Genomic DNA, 25587 nt, shown 5'->3' with positions numbered 1-25587 from the left:
TATTCATATTTGTATCTCCAGCACCCAGAATAATTCCTTACACATAATGTGTCCCCAACAAATAATAAATATTCCCCCACCCTCTCGCCTTGGTATTGTCAATGTTTGCCAGTCTAGCAAGTATCACAGATCATTGTTTTACTGTGTATTTTAAAATTATTAATTAGTGTGAGCAACCTTTCCCATGTATTTTTAAACCATTTGTATTTCATCTGTGTTCTTTTCTCTTTTTTTCAACTGGACTGTTTACCTTATAATTGATTCGAAGAGCTCTTTCTATTTTTATGTGATATTAGCAGTGTTGCACCTATTTTTAATCTGGTTTGTTTCTTGTCTTTTGATTTTGTTTATGGGGTTTGGCGCCCTATAAAAGTTTTGAATTTTTACATAGTAACATTATAAATCTCTTTTTTATGCCTCTGGACTTCACGCCAGAGGCATTAAATTTCCGTCAACGAGCACATTGTTTACATCTAACTTACAACTGGCTGCATTATGACTACACTTTTCTAAAAGTTCTTTTTTTTTTAAATTGAAGTGTAGTTAATTTAAAATGTTGTTACTTTCAAGTGCACAGCAAAGTGATTCAGTTATACATATATATATTATATTCTTTTTCATATTCCTTTCCATTATAGGTTATTACAATATATTGAATATAGTTCCCTGTGCTATACAGTAGGTCCTTGTTGTTTATTTTATATACAGTAATGTGCCTATGTTAACCGCAAACTCCTAATTTATCTCTCCCTCTAAAAGATTCTTGAGTTCTTTCATATCTTAAATTGCCTTTTTTCCCTTTCAATGAGTCACATTCTAACTTGGTGAAGGATTCCTGGGTCTCTTCTCCTCCTCAACGCTCCACAGACATGGCTCTTTCATCTCTGACTTCTGATGTCATGGAGATGGCTGGAGAAGATTGTTTCACTGTTATAGGTGATCTGATGCTTCTGCTTCATTTTCTTAGGTTATCTCTGTGTCCTTGAGCACCAGTCAACTTTGCCAGGATAGAGCCTGTCTTGATTGCCATCTCCCAATTTCCTTGGTATACAGTGAACTTTTTCAATTTCAGGAGAGTTTTCTTATAGTACATCTTTCGTTCCCTTTCCTGTCCCATTGCTGTCTTCTTCAATATAGCAATTACGTGTGCATCACATTTTTATCTTCCACAACAAACATCTTTCTAGTCACTTTCACCCCTGTTTTCCTCTGTTCCATCTTCTCAAATGAATCTTCTATTTCCCTGGCTTTTTCAGCATTTCAGTTTCACTTCTTGCTCTTCCTCGTGTAACGTTTACCATGGGATGGTGCTTCCTTTTTCTTCCATTTGTGTTGTTTTCATCTCCTACTGTCGTCTTATTAGCTCTTCTGTGATGACCTGTTTCTCCTGTATCTTCCTTCAGTGGGGACCAGAGCCCTTGGTGGATGTTCCTTGCTTCTACCTCTTAATATAGAGAAATCTGTTACTTGCCAAATTTCCCTCTCTATTTTGAATTTAACTGAAGGGAAGAGTAAATAAATATGTCTTCTTTTATAAAAGTTCACAGACATGTAGCTTAAAAATTGTGTTTTGTGAGAAAGTAACAAATGACAGTATACAAAATTCAACATGTTCAAAAGGAGATATGGGGAAAAAGAAGTTCCTCTTTCACCACTGTTCCCTAGTCCCCAGTTCCCGAGTCTGGAAAGAATAAATCTATAGAATACATTCGTAGAGTGAAATTGCTTTTGTCAAAGAAGATATGCATTTGTAAACTTAATAGATGTTCCAAATTGCCCTCCATAGAAGATATCAACAGGTATCCCTCTAGCAAAAAATAAGAGTGCTGATTTCCTCACATTCTTACCAACATTGTGAGGAACCAGAGTTTTCAAATTTTTGCCATGCTGATAGGTAAAATAGATTTATAGTTTTAATTAACATTTCCTTTTTAAAAACAGGTGGCGCATCTTATATGTTGAAGAGCCATTTGTATTTTTTGTGAACAGTTACATTTGCACATTTTTATTTTGGGTTAATGGTGGTTTTTCCTTGGGTTTGTAGGCACCTTTCGTGTATAGAAAATTAACTCTTTGCCTGGATATGAGTAAATAGTGTTTTTTCTCTGTTCATTCAGTGATGTTTATTTAACTGTGTTTGTGCTGTGTTTAATTAAATATACAGAAAGATTTGGTTTGTATGTAGTTGATTTTTTTCTTTCCTAGGTTCTGAGTTTTCATATTATAAATAGAAAGACCTTCCCCATTCTGACTGTAAATATTCTCTTGCCCTTTCTTCTGCTACTTATTTTAGTTTTATTTTTCTTTGAAATATTTAGTATTGCTGGAGTCATTTGGGGGTAAGGAGAAAGTAGGGTGTCTGACTGCACTTTTCCCCTCAGGTGCCTGTCCAGCTGACCATTTATTGAACCCATCCATCTTTTCCTTTGAAATACCAGCTTTATCATGTATTAAATTCCTGTGTGTGTTTGGACCTAATTCTTTTTAAAAAATTAATTAATTAATTTCTATTGAGGTATAGTTGATGTACAATGTTGTGTTAGTTTCAGGTGTACAGCAAAGTGATTCAGTTATACATATATGTATTTATATATATATGTACATATATATATATATTTAGATTCTTTTCCCTTATAGGTTATTACAAAATATTGAGTATATTTCCATGTGCTATGCAGTATGGACCGAGTTCTCGATTTATCGATTCTGTTGCTCTGTTTATTTATTGATGTATACCAGTGTCAGACATTTAAAAATTTAGTCTTATAATATTTTTTATAAAAATACTAATTCAATAATATTATTTCGGAGAGAAATCACGTTGAAAGATCTTAGTAGCATCCTCACAGTAAGATATTTTAGATGGTTCTTCTGGACGTAACCCGCTCTTCATTGTTAGGACATCCGTTTACCTACTTGCTTTGAATTGATTCTGCTGATAGAAATCAGGACTTTTCTACAGTCTTTTACCCTGGCTCCCCAGTGATATAGGAAATGCATTTTCAGGGTTGGTAGAGGAAATTAGGATTTTTTCGTTGTTGTTCCGGAATATATCGGCACTCACTTAGGCTCATACTTGATAGCTTCACCTCAGTAAGCACCCTCCTTTGATTAAACTGGCCATGGATATTCTCCAGGAAAAAAAAAAAAAATGCTACAATTTTTTTGGGCAAATGTGTGCACGAGCTGGTAAAGAAGAACTTCCTTTAGGCACAATTTCAGAGTTATAGAAGCACATCTTTGTTGTCATGATCTTGCAAGTTTGCTAAATGCTTTACTGAAAATAGTACATGGAAAAATACAGCACAGTATGTCCCAAATAAGCACTTGGGTATTTCTTTTTAAAATTTATAATTTAAATTCTGTCTTGGACTTGTCAAATGCTTTCTTTTGAAAACGCATATTTATATAAGCATTTGTTTCAGTGCTTTTGTTACCAAACCAAACTTGGGCCCACTCTCACCAAGCCAATCTACTGACTTCAGGCTGTGGTGAAGGAAAGTACAGCGTTTATTGCAGGGCCCAGCAAGGAGAACCGACAGCTCATACTCAAAAGACCCGAACCCCCCTAGGGCCCTCAGGGAAGGGTTTTTAAAGACACTGTTAGGAGTGAGGGCTGTAGGGTGTGTGATCAGCTCGTGCACAGTTCTCTGGTTGGTGGTGAGGTAATCAGGAGTCAACATCATTGGCCTTCTGGTTCCAGTGGGTCTGGGGTCTGCGTGCTGGTGGTCAGCATGCAGCTAACTTCTTCCACCTGGTGGGGGGGGTTCAGTATCTGCAAAACAGCTAAGGATACGGCTCAGGATGTTATCTATAGCCCTTGAGGAGGAACTAAAGGTCCTTGACTTGTTTTATGGCTAAACTATTATTATTTCGTCTTGCTAGACTTTTTTCCTTTGTTTCTGCATTTTCTGACTTTTCTGATGAACTTTGCTCTTTGGAACTTGAGGAAGGCCTAGGAGGCCAAAGCTGTTCTACAGACAACAGGCAGGGGACACGGAAGGTGGCGAGTTGTCTGTCCCCAGGAAGGCCCTGCAGGGTCCTGCCCAATTTCACTTTCCTTTGGAAGTTTTTCATTCATTTATTAATTCAACAAATACTTCTTGATTCCCTGATCCATGCTAGATGATGTTCTAGGTACTGAGGTCGGGTGGGGAGTGAAGCAGACAAGGACCCTGCTCTCGTTGAGTTTATCATCTCAGTGGGAAGATAGGCAAGCAATAAGGAAACTTCAGGTCATGGTCAGTTCTACGGAGAAAGTTAAGCAGGGTGGTGTGAGAGTGACTATCTGGTGGAAGGTCACTATAGTTATACTTTAAGTTAGTTACCGTTCATTAGAGAGACAATGTGGGAAAATGGAAAAAGCATGGGCTTTTTCTATGCAAATCTCAGGGTTTTTTAACACATGTTGTGTGAACTTCAGCAAATTGCATACCTCTCTGATCCCCAGTTTCCTCAACTGCGCTGAGGGTAAAAAGTAATACGTAGCTCATAGGGGCTTTTTAAGGATTAAATGTGCCGATTTAAGCAAAAAACCCTAGGAAAGTGTTGGATCTGTAATAGTTGCTTTATAAATAGCAGCTAAAATATTTCTTGCTTAATTGCCTTCTTCATTAAAATTTAAAAAACAAGAAGCTTCCCCATGATTTCATTAGGTTTACTATCTTGTGCCTGATGAGATGTTTCAAAGAAAGCACCTTTAAATAGCCATTCATGCCCATGGTCCCCATGGTAACTGCTAACATGGGGACTTGCTGGTATCGGCTTATTCATTTCCATGAATCATCATAGCTTAATGTTCATCTACTCTTGGTCAGATTTTGCTGAGGTCCAAAATAACAGAAAGGGAGCTACATTTGTATGTAACACTGCAAAATTTTAGTAGAACTGAAAGGTAATAAATCTAGACACCAGAACAGGGTTCTAGTGCAGAAACACGAACACCACCAGTTTCTTCTGTTCCGCCGCGAGGAATGCGACATACTGCGGTTCAGAGGAATTTTACTACCTCATCCGTACAACTAGGGGTCCAGGCTGGGATCCTATTAGGCTACAGACCGGGAGCAGGCAGAGCCCCCAAGATACCGAGGCTGTCAGGGCCGCTGATGGGAACTTTCCACAGAGGAGATTCTGAGGCCAAGCTGGTCATCTTCTTAGATAGGCAGCCAATCAAAGGCCTCATAAGAGCTTAGCGAACAGGAAAGCAGGTGAGTCAGAACGGTGAAACCTACAGCAGGCCAGGGGCTTGTCGCAAGGGTCTGCACACAGCAACAAGAGAAGGTGGGAAGGCTCAGGGAACAGCTAAGCTGACTTCAGTGTGTTTCCCAGCATGGGGCTGCGTCCACGTTCTGAGCGACACAGTTGGTCGTGTACCTACTTGTCCTGGAGACAGGACCACCCTAAATAGCACCACTTCTTTCTTCTTTTCCTTCTCTCTCAAGTAAAGCGATCTCTCCTCTGTGCTGTCAGTGGGACCTTTGTCAACTACCCCCTACTCATTTGTACTCTGACTTCTCCCTCTCCACTGATTTCTTCTCCCTCTACCTGTAAACATGCTCAAAGCTTTCCTGTCTTAAAAAAAAAAGTCCTGGACTTCCCTGGTGGCGCAGTGGTTAAGAATCCGCCTGCCAATGCAGGGGACACGGGTTTGAGCCCTGGCCCGGGAAGATCCCACATGCCTTGGAGCAACTAAGCCCGTGAGCCACAACTACTGAGCCAGCGCTCTGGAGCCCACGAGCGACAACTACTAAGCCCGCCTGCCACAACTACTGAAGCCCGCGCGCTTAGAGCCTGTGCTCCGTGTCAAGAGAAGCCACCGCAATGAGAAGCCCGCGCACCTCAACAAAGAGTAGCCCCTGCTCGCAGCAACTAGATTTTTTAAGGATTAAATGTGCCGATTTAAGCAAAAAACCCTAGGAAAGTGTTGGATCTGTAATAGTTGCTTTATAAATAGCAGCTAAAATATTTCTTGCTTAATTGCCTTCTTCATTAAAATTTAAAAAACAAGAAGCTTCCCCATGATTTCATTAGGTTTACTATCTTGTGCCTGATGAGATGTTTCAAAGAAAGCACCTTTAAATAGCCATTCATGCCCATGGTCCCCATGGTAACTGCTAACATGGGGACTTGCTGGTATCGGCTTATTCATTTCCATGAATCATCATAGCTTAATGTTCATCTACTCTTGGTCAGATTTTGCTGAGGTCCAAAATAACAGAAAGGGAGCTACATTTGTATGTAACACTGCAAAATTTTAGTAGAACTGAAAGGTAATAAATCTAGACACCAGAACAGGGTTCTAGTGCAGAAACACGAACACCACCAGTTTCTTCTGTTCCGCCGCGAGGAATGCGACATACTGCGGTTCAGAGGAATTTTACTACCTCATCCGTACAACTAGGGGTCCAGGCTGGGATCCTATTAGGCTACAGACCGGGAGCAGGCAGAGCCCCCAAGATACCGAGGCTGTCAGGGCCGCTGATGGGAACTTTCCACAGAGGAGATTCTGAGGCCAAGCTGGTCATCTTCTTAGATAGGCAGCCAATCAAAGGCCTCATAAGAGCTTAGCGAACAGGAAAGCAGGTGAGTCAGAACGGTGAAACCTACAGCAGGCCAGGGGCTTGTCGCAAGGGTCTGCACACAGCAACAAGAGAAGGTGGGAAGGCTCAGGGAACAGCTAAGCTGACTTCAGTGTGTTTCCCAGCATGGGGCTGCGTCCACGTTCTGAGCGACACAGTTGGTCGTGTACCTACTTGTCCTGGAGACAGGACCACCCTAAATAGCACCACTTCTTTCTTCTTTTCCTTCTCTCTCAAGTAAAGCGATCTCTCCTCTGTGCTGTCAGTGGGACCTTTGTCAACTACCCCCTACTCATTTGTACTCTGACTTCTCCCTCTCCACTGATTTCTTCTCCCTCTACCTGTAAACATGCTCAAAGCTTTCCTGTCTTAAAAAAAAAAGTCCTGGACTTCCCTGGTGGCGCAGTGGTTAAGAATCCGCCTGCCAATGCAGGGGACACGGGTTTGAGCCCTGGCCCGGGAAGATCCCACATGCCTTGGAGCAACTAAGCCCGTGAGCCACAACTACTGAGCCAGCGCTCTGGAGCCCACGAGCGACAACTACTAAGCCCGCCTGCCACAACTACTGAAGCCCGCGCGCTTAGAGCCTGTGCTCCGTGTCAAGAGAAGCCACCGCAATGAGAAGCCCGCGCACCTCAACAAAGAGTAGCCCCTGCTCGCAGCAACTAGAGAAAGCCTGCGCGCAGCAACAAAGACCCAACACAGGCAAAACTAAAAAAATAAATTAAAAAATTAATAAAAAAAAACTTATTAAAAAGAAGTCCACCCAAATCCCCTACTCTGACCTCTAACTGTTGACTTCCTTTTATGCCTAAGTTTTCAGGAATAGCCTGACTCCCCTTGTCTCTCATTTCCTCCTTAACTCTGTAACCTTGCTTCTAACTCGGTCTTCTGTAGACTTTGTCCTCACTGAGTTCAGCAGCGACCACCTAGGGGTATGTCCGTCTGCCCTCTGGACGCTTCCAGCTGAATGTCTCCAGCATTTCACATTCAGCATGAATTGAACTCATCCTCCACTTGAGTGGTGTGATGATTTGAAAACAGATCCACAAATTCTTTGATACTTTTCCTTTCAAGAGGTGGAGTTAATTCCCCGTTCTTGAATGTGGGCTGGACTTAATGACTCCCTCCTAATGCATGGAATAAGGCAGAAAGGATGTGTGAGACTTGAGGGTCATTAAAAAGATTGTGGCCTCCTCCTTGCTCTTTCTTGGGTCACCTGGTCTGGGGGAAGCCATGTGCCATAATTGCAACCCTGTAGAGGTTCACTTGGCAAGAAACTGAGGTCTGCTAACACCCGGCGCTTAGATGCCAGGCACGTGAGCGAACCCCTTGGAACTCCAGCTGTGGTCAAGCCTTTGGATGCTGCAGCCCCAGCTCAGGGACAGTCCAGCAAAGCCTCTCCTAGATTCCTGACCCACAGAAACTGTGAGATGATAAATGCTGGTTGTTTCAAGCTGGGAACTTTTGTGGCTAATTTGTTAACACAGCAGTAGATAACGAATATGCATGGCAAACCTTCTCTTTTGTCCATCTCAGCAAATTGTTTCCAAACCGGGAACACCTCCTTCCTCCCCCAGATCCCACTGGTGATCAAGTCCTGTTATTTCCATTTTGGTATCTGTAGGTTCAACCTCTTGTGAATTTCTCCGTCCCTCTCTTAGTGTATTATATCTCATCTAGACTGTTTAAATTGCCTCCTAACTGGTTTCTTGCTTCCAGCTTTACTCCCTTATAATCTATCCTCCACGCCGCCATCAGAGCAGTTGTCCTAAAATGTGAATTTGATCACCTTGCTTCTTTGCTTAAATCCTCCTCACTGACTAGGGCTTATCAAGTCCAAACACCTTAGCAACACAGGTGAAGATATTTGAGGTTTGAGCCCTTCTTGCTTTGCAGCTTCATCTCCTAAGTCTCATGCAGGAGAGAGTTCAGCCATCACAAGAATACTTGTTTTGCAGCATTTCAGTATAGTTTTTAAATATGCCAATAATATGTGAAAAATGTATTTAATTTGTAAAGAAAACTGTCAACTACCGGGGAAGTCAGGCTCATGGAGACTTAGTTGCCCATTGTAGTTTGGTCACATCAAGGCATCCTAACATCCGATAAAGACGATGTGGTACATATATACAATGGAACATTAGCCACAAAAAAAGAATGAAATCATGCCATTCGCAGCAACATGGATGGACCTAGAAATTATCATACTAAGTGAAGTAAGTCAGACAAAGACAAATATGTGATATCACTTATATGTGGAATCTAAAATATGACACAAATGAACTTATCTATAAAACAAAACCAAACAAAAAGCAAAAAAACAAACAGACTCATAGACATAGAGAACAGACTTGTGGTTGCCAAGTGGGGGTGGGGAGGGATGGAGTGGGAGTGTGGGATAAGCAGATGCAAACTATTATATATAGGATGGATAAACAACAAGGTCCTACTGTAGAGCACAGGGAACTACATTCAATATCTTGTATAAATCATAATGGAAAAGAATCTGAAAAAGAACATATACACGTGTAACTGAGTCACTTGCTGTACAGCAGAAATTAACACAACATTGTAAATCAACTGTATTTCAAAAAAATGTTTAAAAAAGGTATCCTAACATCTTAGCATTAAAAGCCTGGATGTTTTGGGTGAGATTCAGGCTGTTCCAAATATTGATTACTGAGATATACCGTGTCAGCGAGTCACCTGAGATCATAGAGACGGTCTTAATCGGCATCATCAATGTCTTGAAGAAATAGTTTTCTGTGATTCCTCATTTTAAGTACCCGTGTGAGTGCCTGTCCGGTGTGAAAAGCAAACCCTGGTGTCACATTCCATACTGCACACTGAAGAGAGAGATTGTCCATGACCGTAGTTTGAGTCCGAGTGTTTATCCCTTTCTCAGCCCTGAGTGAAGATCAGATGGTTTATTCAGATCATCTGCTCTTGTCCGAGAAAAACAGCAGTGGTGTGGATGGGCCTTGAGTGCCATGTCTTTGAGTCTACTTTGCGGCTCCTTTTCTCCCTGGCTGCACCAGTGACAGGCCCTCCACCTGTCTAGCTCCCTGAGGTTTCAGTCAACGGTGGGTTGAAGTTATCTGCAATTCCTCTCCCACGTGGCGTGCCATAGGTATTCCTTGACATTCAGAGCATTATTTGATAGAGGAATTTTGCTACCATCTTGTTCTGTTTTCTCTCTGACCAAAGCATGTATCATTAACTTTGGGGCAGTTCTAAAAAACGTTCCGTTAGTGTGTGTTCTGTACCCGTTTTATCTCTGAGGGGTACAACATTAAATGAGGCCTCTCTAGTTTTCCTTTGAAAGGCATCAGTTTTGCCCTGAGAAACATTATTCTGCCCTTGAGGAAGAGCTTGGTTGGCTTACCAAAGAGGCCACGGTGCTTTGTTTGGAAGTCACGTGGAGGGCATGCGTGGTTTTCCGCCACTATTTCAGAAGCTTCATAAAAGCAGTAAAGTGCTCTAGCCCTTAGGAACAAATGCATCAATGGGCCAATAAATTCCAATTCTTTAGTGTTCGCTGCTGTGCTTTCTGCCTGAACATCCCTATTTTAACTGGCTGGGTGGCACGTCACAACGTATGGGACATGCATCCCTCCAGCTTACATTTTAGTCCTGTTCAATAGTGACCCTTCCAAACAACTGTACTTCAATTAAAAAAACGTTGATTCGAAATAGAAAAAAAACAGTGACCCTTCTGATTGCTGAGTCATATCTATACTCTCAACCTGACCTTTATGTTTCCTTGAACCTCTCTGCTATATCAATTTTTCTGAACTGATATAATGCTACAAAATATAAAAAGATAAAAACTGAGTTTTAACAAATACGAACACCAGTGCACCAATATTTTGAAAATATACAGTGAAAATAGAGTAACAGACCAACCAAGATGAACCACATCCTTTTAACTAAAGGTTAGATGCAGAAAAATGACGAGTGCAAGTATAAATGTCAAACTTAAGGGTCATATGAAGAGTGCAACAGGATTTCAGTGAAAAGAATAATCTTAACATTTCAAGTTTGTAAAATACATGTGAGCAAAATTGTTGCATTTGTTTCTTTTGAAATTGAAATTCCCAGAGTACCTTTTGATGTGTTCCTCCAGTTTTTCTTTCAGTATTCAGCAAACATTTACTAAGTGCCCTGTGTTCCGCACCCGGCAGGGGTCAGGGAGAATAAGACAGAGCTTCTGCCGTCACGGAGCTAATGGCTTTTGCGTGTGGGGTTTCCTTCTGTATCATATCCAGTCTGTACTTTGCTGCTTATTTTTCTATTTCCCCTTTTTCTTACCTATTATGTTTCAGATCCATAAACTATTTTAAGTCTGTGTCCTCATTTCAGGTTACTTTTTTTCTCCAATCTAAACATATGATAACAATTGTGGCATTAATCCTTGTGTATACGAGCTCAGAAATTCCATTTTCAAAATTCCAGGTGTAATACATAAAACACATTCTTGTAAAAATCCAAATATAGCAGTACAGAGAGTAAAATATGAAAAGTCCCCTTTTACAATCTCCAGTCCAGCTGCCTCCCGAGAGCCATACATACAAGTGTGTGAAATTGCCTGTTTCCTGCATTCTTGCTCACACTGTTGTGTCCCTTTTAAAAAATAGGAGTCCATATGATGGGTTTAAAAGCATCTCATCGTTGGGGCTTCCCTGGTGGCGCAGTGGTTGAGAGTCCGCCTGCCGATGCAGGGGACACGGCTTCGTGCCCCGGTCCGGGAAGATCCCACATGTCACGGAGCGGCTGGGCCCGTGAGCTATGGCCGCTGAGCCTGCGCTCCGCAACGGGAGAGGCCACAGCAGTGAGAGGCCCGCGTACCGGGAAAAAAAAAGTATCTCATTGCTTTAGTTTATGTCTGCTGGATACTGGGTAGATTAAGCATCTTTTCATATGTTTATTAGTCTTTAGTATTTTTGTGAATCGCCTTTTCCTACCTTTCCCTTCTTTTCCCTCTGGGACTGTTGGTTTCTCCTTGACTTAACTTTGGTAATATGTGTTTTCCCACAAAATTATCCATTTTGCCGAGTTTACAAATCCATATATATAATTATGTTCTCTTTCTTGTTTCTAATTTGGGTGCCTTTTCTTCTTCCTTGATTAAATTTGCCAGCGGTTTTTTTTTTTTATCTTGTTAGTCCTTTTAAAACACCAGCTTTTAATTTGATTAACCTTCTGGACCATTAAAAAATGTTTTCTGTTTCGTTAATTGCTGCTTCTTCTTTATTCATTACTTCCTTCTACCTTCGGTGGATGTACTACTTTCATTTCTTCCTTCTGCTTTCTGTGCGCACATAGGAAGGTGGGAGCAAAGGTTCAGTGGTCGTTGGGGATTGGGAGAGTAACTGTTGGCGTCATCCCCGCCCCCCGTGCCCTCCCCCCCATTACCAATACAGACGGTTCAGAACCAGGAAGAAACAAGTCAGGCATCAGATGGAGATCGTGTCAGCTTTGTTAATAATAAGGCTGGCTTGAAGAATAATGCCTGACCTGCGATTAGTCAGGCTAACGACCCTTTCCCTCTGGGTTAACTTAACCAAGACATTCTTAGAGCAAATGCTTTTTGGAAGGTTCGACATGAAGCCAGGTAGAGCTGAACAAATCAGCTGCTTAGGGGCTATGAGAGCTACATGCCCGCAGGGGAGTTCAGTCTCCATAGTTCCATCAGGAGACCCAGATTGGAAACAAAGAAAAATGGGTGATTTGGTGGATCCCCAGTTGGTGGCTGACTGAGCAGGGCCAGAGTAAGGGCATCCAGGGAGCTGGTGGGGAGCCTGGCGGAAGCAGGTGGTCTTGGGGTTCAGACTGGGCCGGGAGGCCTGTGGGACCCGCAGGGGAGGGAAGGAACACGAGTCTGGGAAGGGTGCAGGGGCAAACCAGGCTGGGAGGGAGGAGGTGGTGAGACAGCTGGAAGAGGGGCCGCTGGATGTCAGAGACGGGTCTTTCAGGTTTGGAATGCTGATGGCAGGAGAGTCAGGTAGACGGGCACATCTCCAGGGATGATGGGACTTGTGGGGGACCAAGGCTGAGTCATTCTTCAGACGCTCTGGGGCTCTTGTTCTTTCCCAAATTTAGCTTAACATCTGCTTTGAAGCCAAAAGAGTCACTGCTTTCCTATTCCTGGCTAATTAAACAAATTCAAACATACGCATTGCCTCACTCAGCACCCTCACACGGCTAGGAGGGGAGTGCAGTGTGGGTGGCAGGTGTATGGCACCAGCAGCCGAGGGTGGTCTGGGCTGCGGTGGGAAGTCAGCAGAGGGGGTCCAGCCCTGGAGCCACATATGCCTCATGGCGATGTGACCTGTCCAGGCTCCTTTGGGCATATGAATTCATCTGGCCCTCCAGGAGTGCTTTTTATGACAATATATCAACGCATTGTAACTCATAAGCTGACAGAACTCTTGTTCCTAGCGGCGCATTTACAGAAAGAGCCTGGCCTTTGTGTTTTCTTAGGGAGGGTGCAGTGACCCCTGCCCAGAGCTCTTATGAAGGCCAACTTCACTAACCACCCCTTTCCTGGTGCAGTGTGTCTCCCTCTGTAATTACTCCTCTGTATGTAATTTCCTACAGTGAAATTTTATGCTTTAGAACTAAATTAAAAAGTCGTCTAAAGAGACGGTTGGGTTAACATAAAAGTCAAGTTGCTCTTAGGAGGAAAGAATGTTTACAGTCAAGCCTTGTAGATATTTACAAGGAAGAGCAATGTACATCCTACACGCTGACATCAGTTTGCAGAGTTTCTATAGTGGATCAGCATATTCATTATGACCTGCTAACCCATCAGGTAAACAATTATTCTTTCTTTCTTTCTTTTTTTGTTTTTAATTTTTGGCTGCGTTGGGTCTTCGTTGCCGCGCGTGGGCTTTCTCTAGTTGCGGCGCGTGGGGGCTACTCTTCGTTGCGGTGTGCGGGCTTCTCATCGCGGTGGCTTCTCTTGTTGCGGAGCACGGGCTCTAGGCATGTGGGCTTCAGCAGTTGCAGCACTCGGGCTCAGTAGTTGTGGCACACAGGCTCCAGAGCCTGCGGGCTTCAGTAGTTGTGGCGCCTGGGCTCCGTAGCTGTGGCTTGCGGGCTCTAGAGCACAGGCTCAGTGGTTGTGGTGCATGGGCTTAGTTGCTCCGTGGCATGTGGGATCTTCCTGGACCAGGGCTTGAACCTGTGTCCCCTGCATTGGCAGGTGGATTCTTAACCACTGCGCCACCAGGGAAGTGCCAGCAATTTCTATTTATACTCATTTTCCAGTAAGAAACGCTGGGTCTGTTGCTGGCAGGTGAAATGTAGAAACCCGTGAAGATTTTCCAGCTGTTTTTGCCCCTGGGAGGGTGCCCTTTCAAGGTGCGTCATCACAGATCCTTGTGGGCACCTCTCTGCTAGAATGCAGAGGGGTCCTGGGGACTCTCACAGTCTTTGCAAAAATTCATCAAACATCTGTTTGAAACCCATTCAGAGCCACTTTCATCTTTTGGCTTTGTCCTAGTTATTTTTAGGGTTGATACATTTATTTTTCCAAGAGCAAAACAGAACATTTTAAGGCTTTGATATTTGGCTAAGGTTTAGTAAATTCTGTTCCATGGAGAGCTGGCAGGTTTCCCATTGAGGCGCTTATGAACTTGGCTGGCACAGAGGTTTCCTTTAGCACTGGTCTGGAGTCATGGACCCAGCCCAGGAGCCGGTCCATCCTTGTACTGTGCAGCCTCCGTGCCAGTGGACACCTGGACATGCCATTGTGGTCTGTCACCTCCCTCTGTTCTGAGATTCTCAGTCCCTGCAGAGGGAGTCTTGTCCAGGGTTTACTTATTTCTACAATTAAGAAAGCCTTCCTTGGGTCACATTGAACTTACTCTCTGCAGTATAAGCTATCAAGTCACAAATAGAGTCTGATGCTCTCAGATGCATAATTGTTGTTATGCTTAAATACTATTATTAAAATTGTACAACGTTACACGTTCATTGTAACGAGCGTAGAACCATCTTAAAAACGTAAAGAAAATTAGAACCTCCCATCATCCCAGCACCCAGAGATAACATCCTCTTTTTTGTAATTTATTTTTGAAATTTTTGTTTTTTTTTTTTTTTTTTTGCTGTACGCAGGCCTCTCACTGTTGTGGCCTCTCCCATTGCGGAGCACAGGCTCCGGACGCGCAGGCTCAGCGGCCACGGCTCACGGGCCCAGCCGCTCCGCGGCACGTGGGATCCTCCCAGACCGGGGCACGAACCCGCGTCCCCTGCATCAGCAGGCGGACTCTCAACCACTGCGCCACCAGGGAAGCCCAAAATTTTTGTTTTAACGTGGTAAGAACACTTGATGTGAGATCTACTCTCTTGAATGTTTATGCGTACAATACCTGATGGATGATTGTAGGTACAACGTTATACAGCAGGTCTCTGGAGCTTTTGCTCATCTTGCTTGACTGAGACTTTATGCCCATCAATTAAATAATTAAACTTTATAACCCATTCCCCTCCCCCAGCCCCTGGCAACCACCATTCTCCTCTGTGATTCTGTGAATTTGACTCTTTTAGATTTCCTCACATTAAGTGGAATCATGCGGTATTTGTTCTTTTGTGACTGGTTTGTTTCACTTAGCATAATGTCCTCAGGTTCATCCACGTTGTCACATGTTGCAGAATTTCCTTCTTTTTTGAGGCCGAATCATATTCCATTGTATGTATACACCACATCTTCTTTATCCCTTCATCTGTCAATGGACACTTAGGTTGATTCCACGTCTTGGATATTGTGAATAACGCTGCCATGAACACAGGATTCTTAATATCTCTTAGAGATCCTGATTTCAGTTCTTTTAGGTGAATGCCCAGAAGTGTGATGACCTGATCATGTGATAGTTCCACAGCTGACCCTTGAACAACATGGGTTTGAACTGCATGGGTCCACTTACACACAGATTTGTAAAAATAAATATATGGTTGGCCCCCTGTAGCCACAGGTTCTGCATCTTCAGTTGCAAACTTAATACATGAGCCATGGGTGGTTGACTCTGTGGATGTGGTACCCATGGATACGGAGGGTGGACTGCAGGACTTGAGCATCTGTTAATTTCGGTGTCCCTGGCGGGTCCTGGAACCAACCCCCTGAAAACGCGGAGGGACAACTGTGTTTTTAAGTTTTTGAGGAACCTCCATACTGTTTTCCATAGTGGCTGCACTGTTTTGCGTGCTCACCAGCAATGTACAGGGTTCCAGTATCTCCACATCCTCACCAACTCTTGTCTTCTTTTTTATAATAGCCATCCTGACTCGTGTGAGATGATATCTCATTGTGGTTTTTATTTGCACTTCCCTGATGATTACTGATGTTAACCCATTTTTCATATACCTGTAGGCCATTTGTATGTCTTCTTTGGAGAAACATCTATTTAAGTCATTGGCCTATCTTTTAATTGGATATTAGGTTTTATACTATTGAGTTGTAGGAGTTCCTTATATATTTTGGAGATTAACCCCTTATCAGATATATAGTTTGCAAATATTTACTCCCATTCCGTATGTTGCCTTTCCACTTTGTTGGTTGTTTACTTTGCTGTGCAGAAGCTTTTGGGGTTTGATGTAGTCCTGATGGTTTATTTTTGTTTTTGCTGCTTGTGCTTTTGGTGTCATATCCATGATATCATTACCAAGACCAATGTCATGAAGTTTTTCACCTTTTTTTTTTTTTCTAAGAGTCTTACGGTTTCAGATCTTATGTTTAAGTCTTTAATCAATTTTGAGTTGGTTTTGTGTATGGTATCAGGGTACAGTTTCATTCTTTTGCATGTGGATATCTAATTTCCCCTGCACCATTTGTTGAAGAAACTATCTTTTCCCCATTAGAGATTCAGTGCAGTCCCTGTCAAAAGCCCAATGGCGGGTTTCCCTGGTGGCGCAGTGGTTGAGAGTCCACCTGTGGATGCAGGGGACACGGGTTTGTGCCCTGGTTGGGGAAGATCCCACATGCCGCGGAGCAGTAGGCCCGTGAGCCACGGCCGCTGAGCCTGTGCATCCGGAGCCTGTGCTCCGTGGCGGGAGAGGCAACAACAGTGAGAGGCCCGTGTACCGCAAAAAAAAAAAAAAAGCCCAATGGCATTTTTTAACAGAAATACTGAAAACAATTCTAAAATTCATATGGAACTGCAAAAAAACCCACAAATCATTTTGAGAAAGAGGAACAAAGCTGGAGGCACCACACTTTCTAATTAAAAAATACACTACAAAGCTATAGTAATCAAAACAGTATGGCATAAAAAAAACACATATAGACCAATGGAACAGAATAAAGATTCTAGAAATAAATCTACACCTATATGGTCAACTCATTCTTCAACAAGGGAGTCAATAATAACATTTTTAATATATAGACTTTTCTCTAAATCTTTTTCCTATGCCTATTGTAAATATGGTTTCCTACTGTATACACCTTTTACAATCATATTTTCCACTAATTTATTGTCACCATCGTTCTACGTGATCAAATATGTTACAGTATCCTTTGTGAAGTTGCTATAAATCACATACCATAAATTCACAATTTTAAAGTGTACAATACAGTAGTTTTTCTTGTGTATTGACAAAGTTGTGCAACACTCACCTCTATCAAATTCCAGAATATTTACATCACCCCAAAAAGGAATCCTGGAGCCACTAGCAGTCACTCCCCATTCTAACCTATCCCTTCATCCCTGGGCAACCACTAATCTACTTTCTGTACTTATGGATTTGCCTATTCTGGAAATTGCATATGAATGTAATCATACAATATGTGGCCTTTTTGACATGGCTTCTTTCACTCAGCATAATGTTTTCAAGGTTCATCTATGTTGTAGCATGTGCCACTACTTCACTCTTTTTTTTTTTTTTACTTCTTTCCTTTTTAGTGATGAATAATATTCCATCATATGGACCTACACATTATGTTTATCCATTCATCACTCAATGAACATTTTGTTTCTACTTTTTGGCTATTGTGAATAGTGTGGTTGTGAACATTTGTGTACAAATTTTAGTTTAAACTGTTTTTGGTTCTTTGGGGTATATACCAAGGAGTGGAATTACTGGGTCACACAATGTATGAAGGTTTAATTTCTTCATATCCTTGCCAACACTTATTACTGTCTGTCTTGTTGCCTATAGTCATCCTAGTAGATGTGAGGTGGTAGCTAAGTGCAGCTTTGATTTGCGTACCACTAATGCCTAACGATGGTGAATATCTTTTCATGTGCTTTTTGGCCATTTGTATATTTTATATTCTCCTTGGAGAAATGTGTGTTTGGCTCCTTTGCCCATTTTTTGGTTGGGTTACTTGTCCTTTAAACTCTGGGTAATAGACCCTTATCAGATATATGATTTGCAAATATTTTCTCCCATTACATGGGCTATCTTTTTACTTTCTTGATAGTGTCCTTTGAAGCACAAAAGTTTTTAATTTTTTTTTTTTTTTTTTGCGGTACGCGGGCCTCTCACTGTTGTGGCCTCTCCCGCTGCAGAGCACAGGCTCCGGACGTGTAGGCTCAGCGGCCATGGCTCATGGGCCCAGCTGCTCCACGGCATGTGGGATCTTCCCGGACCGGGGCACGAACCCGCATCTCCTGCATTGGCAGGCGGACTCTCAACCATTGTGCCACCAGGGAAGCCCCAAAAGTTTTTAATTTTTATGAAGTCCAGCTTATTTAGTGTTTCTTTGGTTGCTTGTGTCTTGGGTGTAATATCTAAGAAAACATTGCCTAATCCAAGGTCATGAAGTTTTATACTTATATTTTCTTCTAAGAGTTTTCTGTTTTCAGCTCTTATATTTTGAGGTAATTCTTGCATGTGGTGTGCGGTAGGAGTCTACCTTCATTCTTTTGCATGTGGATGTCCAGTTGTCCCAACACCACTTGTTGAAAAGACTGTTCTTTCCCCATTGAATCGTTTTGTCACCCTTGTCCAAAATCAACTGCCTATAAATGTATGGGTTCGTTTTTGGACTCTGAGTTCTATTCTATTTATCTACATATGTCTATCCTTATGCCAGTACCACATGGTCTAGACTGCTGTAGCTTTATAGTAAGTTTTGAAATTGGGAAGTGTGAGTCCTGCTTTGTTCCTCTTTTTCAAAATTGTTCTGACTATTCTGGGTCCCTTGCATTTCCATATGAGTTGTAGAATTAACTTGTCAACTTCTGTGAAAAGAGCAGCTAGAAATTTAATATGGGTTGTGTTGATTCTGTAGATCAATTTGAGGAGCATTGCCGTCTCAAGTTTTTCAGTACTTGAACCTGGGATGTCTGTCCATTTATTTAAGACTTCTTCAATTTTTTAAATGTCGTATAGTTTTTTGTGTACTGCAAGTCTTGCATGTATTTTGTTAAATATATTTCTAAATATTTTATTCTTTTTGAAGCTGTTGTAAATGGAATTAAAAAATATATATTTGGATTGTCTATTACAAGTGTATAAAAATAAAATTGATTTTTGTATATTGATCTTGTAGCCTACAACCTTGCTGAACACGTTTATTAGCTCTGTTTTGTTGTTGTAGATTCCTTAGGATTTTCTACGTAGGAGATCATGTCATCTGCTGATAAATATAGCTTTACTTTCTTACCAGTCTGGATACCTTGTCTTTCTTCCTCCCTCCCTCCCTCCCGCCCTTCCTTCCTTTCTTCCTCTTAATTTCCCTGGCTAAAGACTCCATTATATTGTTGACTAGAAGCGGTGAGAGCAGACATCCTTACCTTGTTACTGCTCTTACAGGAAAAGTTTCAGATCTTCACCGTTAAGTACGATGTTAGTTGTTGGGTGTTTTGTAGTTGCTCTTTATCAGGCCCAGGAATTTCTTTTATTCCTAGCCTGTTGAGTGTTTTTTTTTTTTTTTTAATCGTGAACATGCATTGGATTTTGTCAAATGCTTTTCTGCATCTATTGAGATGATTATGTGGTCGTATCCTTTATTCTATTAATATGGTGTATTACTTTGATTGATTGTCATGTGTTGGAAAACCTTGAATTCCTGGGTAAATCCCACTTGGTCATGGTGTATAATCCTTTATATATGTTGTTAAATTTGGTTTGCTAGTACTTTGTTGAGGATTTTTGCATCAGTATCATAGGGAATATTGGTTGATATATGTCACTTTTAACAGTGCATAATGTTTAATCATGTGACTATACCATCATCTAACCAATTAGATTTTAATTATTTCCTTTGTTGTCATCGTTGTTATAATCAAGGATAAGCTTATAACTCTTGCACACACAGCTGTAAATTCCTTCATAATTATTTTCATAGGATTCATTTCTACAAATGGAATAACTGAACCAAAGGTTATGCATAGGTGCTCAGCTCATCTTGTCATTGGCATTTACATTTTGTTTATAGTTTTTGTTTTGCAGAGTTTTTTTTTTTTAAAGTAGTCAAATCTGTTTTTCTTTATGTATTCTGCTTTGGCAGGTGGGCTCCGAGGGGCCTTTTTCATCTTGTTTAGATATAGAATCTCCTCTATTTTCTTCTAGTTCTTGTAATGCTTCATTTTTATTTATTTATTTTTTTGTGGTACGCGAGCCTCTCACTGTTGTGGCCTCTCCCGTTGCGGAGCACAGGCTCCGGACGCGCAGGCTCAGCGGCCATGGCTCACGGGCCCAGCCGCTCCGCGGCATGTGGGATCTTCCAGGACCGTGTCATGAACCCATGTCCCTTGCATCGGCAGGCAGACTCTCAACCACTGCGCCACCAGGGAAGCCCCATAGATATTTTATATATATATTTTTTACTTTGTAAGTAGGATTTGTTTAGCATGCAATAACGTATTTAATTAATTATTTTATTACACAATTTAATACCTACTTGTTTTAGAAAATTTAGAAGATACAAGGTGAATTAAAAAAATAAATGACCTGCAATTCCAGAGCTAACCACTGTTAACATTTTGTGTATATCTTTCTATTAATAGATTTACAGTCTGATTGGGGAAGTAAGACATGATCATGTGAAAGGCTTAAATCCAAGGCACTAGTGGGTGGCAGCTTGTACTTTTTTGTCTGTCCAGCTTTTTTTTTTTTTTGCTTTTGGGAACTGCTCTTACAACTAGTGGAGTCACCAATCACCCAGGTCCCTCTCCCCTCCACTGGGTTGGACAGTGTATCACTCTGGGGTTCTTTTCTGAGGTCTCTTCTCCTGAGATCTTGAATGCTTAAAGCCCCCTAGTCCTGGAATGCTGCTGGGAAAGGCTTTCCCATCCCAAGAGCACCTGTGTTGGAGTGACGCGAACTCAGGGAAGCAGAGCCGAGAGGTGATGAGAAACAGCTTCCCAATGGCGTTTGAACCTCCAGGTATAACTGGCTTAAAGCCAGCTTGAAGTCATCCCCAGACTAGCCAGTTAGCCAGTAAGTTTGCTATTTTGCTTCAGCGGAGTTCTGTCACTTGCAGAGTCCCGACCATGGCCACCTCCTGTGACTGTGCCACAGGGCCATGCGCTGGAGGAACCCCGGGGTGAGTTAGGTCCCCGTGCGTCCCCGGCACCCCGGAGGATGGACCTTCCTCCGCGAGGGCGTGTCCCGTGCATTGTGCCTCTCGCTTTCTTTAAGGCAAAGAGGGGGGGCCACCAGAGGTGGCAGCGTTTGCTAGGGGGGCATGGGGCCACAGTTATAGCAACACCCCTGGTGGTGGAGGTAGTGGGGAGCGGTTCTAAGCTGCGTGAGCAGAGCACCTTTCTGTGGTCTGGGATGGGGATGGAACCGCGGTGAACACAGGGGACTCAGCATCACCGAGGCTCTGCCGACCCACGCCGCCATGTAAGAGCTACTCGGCTGCTTTTCACACCTATTTTTCAGTAAAATAGCAATTAAAATCCAGTTTGTGGCCGTGAGTAAGCTCTGCCTGGCCCTGCTCCCTTCAGTTCTTGGTGAGTGTGGATACAGCACAGTAGCTTGTTTACCTTCACAAAATTTCTTCCATGTGTATTTTCCATGCAGTGTGTTCGCCCCCTGTAACAGGAGATCTTACCGTCATGGGGCTTGTAGGCCACCTGTTGTGAGGGTGCTCTTATGATTTTGGAGCTCTCTGAATTCAAAATTAAGTATGAAAGTATCTTGAGTGAAAAGTGAAATCTCAACCGATCACGGAGCCTTGGAGATCCAGACGCCTTACCTCCAAGGTCCCTAGAGTCTGCTGATCAGAACCACCTGCTTTGAAATGTTCCTGGCTGTAATCTGAATTTCCCATCCTACCTAGAACATTCTATGAGTCACAGGCTCGAAAGGAAGGGAGCCTGAGGCTTCAGGGCAGACTCACCTCTGAAGAGCAGACTGGCTTTTTTTTTTTTTCTGTTTGATATCTCAGGGAGCAATCAGCGAGAAACTAGTCAGCCTACATCTTTAAATCCTTATGTTTCAGAGAGGTTCAAAGGAAGTATTCAGGAACCAGTAGGAGAGAAGTGTTTTTGCAGGTTTTTGGGGGGAGTGGGGGGGGGGGGGAGGGGAGGGAGAGGCAGAGGGAGAGGCCGTCGGAAGCCCTGGAGAGCAGAGCCCGCCTGTTTCCTGAGCAAAGCGTCGTTCCAGTGCTCAGTGCCTTGCCCCTCGAGTGTGGTTTTCCTCCCGGCCGGCACCAAACCCTAAAATAGTGCGGCTGTCTTGCTGATTGAGGCCAGCCGCTCTGAGAAGCAGGAGAAGCCAAAGGTTTTGCAGTAAGTACCCAGTTGGTTATTCTTTAAGATGGAGGTGGAAACTCTTAGAACAGCTGTATCTGTGGGAAGAGGTTCTTCTTTTGTGGCTCAAGTCCCGGTGACTCCTGCTGTGACTACAGCGTTATTAATATATCGTCCTGTGGTTTGTGGACTGGGCAAGTTCATGCTACGTGCATGTTTGGGGGCCTAAAAATGGATTTCAGACATCTTCTGACAGCTTGAAAACACTGTCTTTTCTCACTGTCTGTCACTTTTCTCGTCTTGCCAAGTAAGGATAATTAATGCTAACTTTAGGTTAAACGTCTAAAGGTCCTTGGAAGAGAAATCCTCCCGGTGGGTACTAATTCCTAGCAGCGTGGAGATCTGTGTTTCACAACCGCGGTGAAGAGGGCTGCTTTTGTGCGTTCTTCTCACCAAGGGTGGAAGTCTGAAATCCCACGGGGGGAGCCGCCCACTTGCCTGGTTCTTCACCCCCAGGAGGGTTCTAGGGCCTTCTCCCCTGGAAGACCAGATCTGGGGAGCACGCCCACCCCTCCTTGCAGAGGGCCCGATAACGTGCCCGTGCGCAGTATCTGGGCCAAACATTGTGCTTGCAAGGCCTAGATGGCAGAGTTTCAAAGATATGACAAAGATAGAGGCTTTTCTAGGAAGTTACTCGTTATATGGTTTCTGTTTAGACGGTCTTTTGCCCCACCCGCCCTGGCAAAGGGCTCCAGCTACTTTGAAAGGTCTCCACCACTCTGCTGGAAATTAAGTTTGGGTTTTATTTTCCCCTTTTTTTTCCATTGAGTCTAATCTCTTGGTAGAATCAAACCTTTAGCTCAGTTATGTAGAAAGTCCATTTTTTAAGTTGACTCGAGAAATGTGCTTTGCCCCCTCCCATTAGGATGCAAAGGTGGAGACACACATGTGCTCCTTGGACCTTGGGTCCATTCTCTGCAGCTGCGCCCCACAGACTATACATTTTTACATGGCTCTGGCTAGAGTGGCCATTTCACTTCCCTTCATCTCTCCTTTGCCAAGTGAGTTTACGTGGAAGTCGCAGTGTCGTCTCAGCAGAAGACACCCACGAAAGTCGAGGGAGTGCGAAACAGACAAGACCACACCTTCATTTGGGAAAAGCCACTGCATGGGAAGCATCTTTTTCCCGCGCTTCAATTTTATTTTTCAAACATGTTAATATTTTTAAAAATGATAAACATACCACTTTTGTCTGCTTACTGCGTGGCAGACACAGCAGTTGAGCTCTCCCCGAGGATCATCTTCTCTGAGTTTCACTGTCATCCCATGAGGCGCCCACATGTGCAGTCTTCACTTTCGAGGTGGGGAAACTGAGGCACAGAAAGGGCTTGTAACTTGGCCAAGGGCAGACTGACTGGTGGGTGGGGGTGGTCTGGGATTGGAACGCAGGTCTTTCGAAACCCGGAGTAAGTTTAGAAATCAGAGGAAAGAGTGACTCAATCCCATGCACTAAAACGACTTCAAATTTCTATATTTCTCTGGACCTGTACAATTAAATATTATAGCATACTTCTTTATATTATTAGTTCACAATTATTTTTAATGGCGTATAATGTTCTAGTAAGGGTTTGTTCCATAAATTAATTATTCCCTGTTCTTGAAAATGGGATTGATTTTTGTTTGTTTGTTTGCTATGATAAAGGACACGTCAGTGACTGTCTTGTCCGTATAATTTTCCCCAAGTTTTTGGATTATCTGTAGAATGGATTATCAGAGGTGGGATTACTGGGTCAAAGCGCATGAATTTTAAAAAATGAATTAATTAAATTTTGGTCGCGTTGGGTCTTCGTTGCTGCGCGCAGGCTTTCTCTAGTTGCGGTGATCGGGGGCTACTCTTCGTTGAGGTGTGCGGGCTTCTCGTTGCGGTGGCTTCTCTGGTTGTGGAGCACGGGCTCTAGGCGCGTGGGATTCAGTAGCAGTGGTATGCGGGCTCAGCTGTGGCTCGCAGGCTGAGTAGTTGTGGCTCGTGGGCTCTAGAGCACAGGCTCAGTAGTTGTGGCACACGGGCTTAGTTGCTCTGCGGCATGTGGGATCTTCCCAGACCAGGGCTTGAACCCGTGTCCCCTGCATTGGCAGGCGGATTCTTAACCACTGCGCCACCAGGGAAGCCCAAAGCGCATGAATTTTTAACAGTGCTTTGTATATGTTGCTAGATTGCTTTTCTGCCAACACTGTGTGTGAGATGTCAGTTTAATTTTATCCATTCCAGTGACAGCACCATGAAAGAAAAAAAAAAGAACAGGTAAAACAGAAGCACCTGTTGGTAATTTTACATCTTTTTTAATATAGTTACGATGAACTTTTTTTTCACGTTTGTTTACAAATTGTACCTTCTCTTTGCTCATTCATCTGTTAGGGTCTTAATGCGTTTTTTGTGGGGGTGGCTAATTCATAAAGTTTTTTTTTTTAAGATTTATTTATTATTTACTTTTGTCTGCATTGGGTCTTAGTTGCAGCATGTGGGCTCTTCGTCGCGGTGCACGGGCTTCTCTCTAGTTGCGGTGTGCGGTTTTTCTCTTCTCCAGTTGAGGCGCGTGAGCTCAGTAGTTGTGTCACATGGGATTAGTTGCCCCGCGGCATGTGGGATCTCAATTCCCTGACCGGGGGTCAAACCCATGTCCCCTGCATTGTAAGTCGGATTCTTTACCACTGGACCACCAGGGAAGTCCCCATAAAGGTTTTTGAAAGATTTACTCTCAAAGTTTCATCAGTTATTTTCCCCCAGACTATGTTTTACCTTTTTAAACTGAGTTTTTTAAAACCATACAGCCATTTAACATTTTTGCATAGTCACATCTGTCCATTTTTAACTATTTCTTCTTACTTTAGAAATCTATCTTTTTTTAAGGGATTTATTTCCTTCTAGTTATTACTTTGGTGCATGATGTGAAAAGTAGACTTTGACTTAAACAAAATAATGCTAGGCAGTTTTTCCATTGTCATTTATGAGTGATCTTTATGTTCTCTAATATTTTATAATTTTGTCAGTTTATATCCTCAGCTGTTCTATGATATCTGGATTGTCTGTTTTATTTATAGGAGCTGACCGTGTCTGAGCTGTTATCACTCTGTGTTGATTTTGCTGTTTTAAGATGTGTGGAGAGAATGGGTTGTGTGGAGGGACGCTGAGTCAAAGGAAGAGTTGTTGGCAGCGAGGGCTCCATCTCAGCCTCCCCGGCCTTAGTCTTCTCATCTGTAAAACAGGGATGGTTATAGTGTCCACGCCATGGGTTGTTGGGGTGGGGAAATAAAGTTAAACAAGGAAATACTGAAAAAGTATTTGGGGTACACAGATATGC

The 25587-nt window shown here is 42.8% G+C and overlaps 1 protein-coding gene across 3 annotated transcripts in view; it reads left to right on the top strand.

Annotated features, from left to right (window-relative positions):
- Positions 1–25587, top strand: part of SPECC1 (sperm antigen with calponin homology and coiled-coil domains 1) — a 246390-nt gene that overhangs the window by 18741 nt on the left and 202062 nt on the right. For 2 of the 3 annotated variants that reach the window (XM_024753300.1, XM_024753306.1), the window contains exon 1: positions 22079–22267. The exons of the other annotated variant lie outside the window; for it this stretch is intronic. The gene's annotated coding sequence lies outside the window, so the exon portion shown is untranslated. Of the gene's footprint in view, positions 1–22078; positions 22268–25587 lie in introns of those variants that run through there. 3 annotated transcript variants of the gene reach the window in all.

Source organism: Neophocaena asiaeorientalis, unplaced genomic scaffold (genome assembly GCF_003031525.2).
Source record: "Neophocaena asiaeorientalis asiaeorientalis breed wild unplaced genomic scaffold, Neophocaena_asiaeorientalis_V1.1 scaffold540, whole genome shotgun sequence".
In the NCBI taxonomy this organism is placed as follows: domain Eukaryota; kingdom Metazoa; phylum Chordata; class Mammalia; order Artiodactyla; family Phocoenidae; genus Neophocaena; species Neophocaena asiaeorientalis.
This window is presented reverse-complemented; position numbering and strand designations above follow the sequence as displayed.